This window comes from Eurosta solidaginis, chromosome X, assembly GCF_040869045.1.
Source record: "Eurosta solidaginis isolate ZX-2024a chromosome X, ASM4086904v1, whole genome shotgun sequence".
In the NCBI taxonomy this organism is placed as follows: Eukaryota; Metazoa; Arthropoda; class Insecta; order Diptera; family Tephritidae; genus Eurosta; species Eurosta solidaginis.
The window spans coordinates 187,358,897-187,360,426 of NC_090324.1; the positions used below are offsets into that span (position 1 = coordinate 187,358,897).

Here is a 1,530-nt window from a genome sequence, read left to right on the forward strand (position 1 = left end):
TTAATTAATTCATTCGATAAAGAAATGAATTATTAAAGCTATTAATATTATAACAGGTAATACTAGAACTAAAATAATAAAGTTAAACAAGTAATTAATTAATAATAAAATAGTCTAAGATAAAGGCTTGAAAAATCGTTCGCACTCGTTGGCAGCAGCTCGGCGAAGAAATAATTGCTTTTGCGCCACCACATTTTCTTAAAGTTTTGTCAAACCCGGGCCGTCCTTCCAATTCAAATACGTCTACAAAAAGATATGTATATGTTCTGTATTACCATATAATTCAATTTTACTATCTAAAAATCTAAAATCATTTAAAATATTGAATTTATTGCTATATCCCGCAATGGACATAAATTTAATTGGCTCCAATTGCCATACCGCTGAACATGCAGCTGTATGTTCTAATGGTATATTCGCTTGTATATCATCATTCATGGCATAAACTGAGCATGACCAGCAACCAGTAAATTTTCTTCTTACCTGTAAAAGCGAAATCACGCAAACATTCCATTATGCGTAAATGCCATATCGAGAATTTCGGTCCACCGCCACAAATTAACCAATCATCATTTGTAGAAACAGCACGAATCCATTTGCCATATTTCGGCCGCATCAACTGTGTATTTTCGCCTGGTACTAACTTGCCTGTTGATTATTTTTGTTGGTTACTCCAAAAGCGTACGGTACGATCTTCCGATGCTGAATATATTTGTCCACTATCACTGCCGGTTACACTCTGTATATAATCCCGTGTGTCCACGATAGCCATCTTCCAAATTTATTTGATATATAACATTGTCACCACACCCGGCATATAAAAAATCCGTGCCTACACGCAGCCACAAATGTTAACATCTGGCACCAAAACTGCATCTACATCAAGCGGAATTTTTATTTCCCATTTATGTAATGTGCTCAATTCATGCTCTAACGGCGCCAACTATTCGGAAATCACGATGAAAGCAAAGGCCATTAATTTCCATCTGTGCGGCTTGCGGGAAGATGCGCACTTTGGAGCGTGGTGCCTCGGTGTTCTCAAGATCGTGTACACTGTTGGAGGACAAGTTTTTTCGGCATTTTTAAGTACTTTTTCATATCTCAACACTTACTCGTTTACAAAAATATCACCAAGGCTATTACCGGCAAACAAAAATCGGCCAGATTCGGAAATCGCTCGTAAAATAGCATTATACATGGCTTTCAACTTTTAGTCACTCATTTCTTTGCCTTACACTATAACAGCTTTTGAGCGCCAATAATTGCATAAAGAAAAGCAATTAGTGCTATAAAATTACTTTTTTTTAATATTATTAATGTTTGTTTTATTTTATTTTTTTTAATGTTTGTTAATAATCGCTATTGACATTTGTCCACAATGGCTGTTGATGTGCAATGACACATCTGGCAAGAAATTGAAACAAGTGAGTGGGAATGCATACAATAGACTATAATGCAAAAATGATATATCCCCTTCCCTCTCTGACATTCAGCCAGAACCATGGCGGAACCATACAAGGTGGTAGCATG

At 36.1% G+C, this 1,530-nt stretch overlaps 1 pseudogene; it reads right to left on the bottom strand.

Moving 5' to 3' along the window:
- Positions 1-243: 243 nt before the first annotated feature.
- Positions 244-1,222, bottom strand: LOC137235324 (THO complex subunit 6-like; annotated as a pseudogene).
- Between the last annotated feature and the right edge of the window lie 308 nt (positions 1,223-1,530).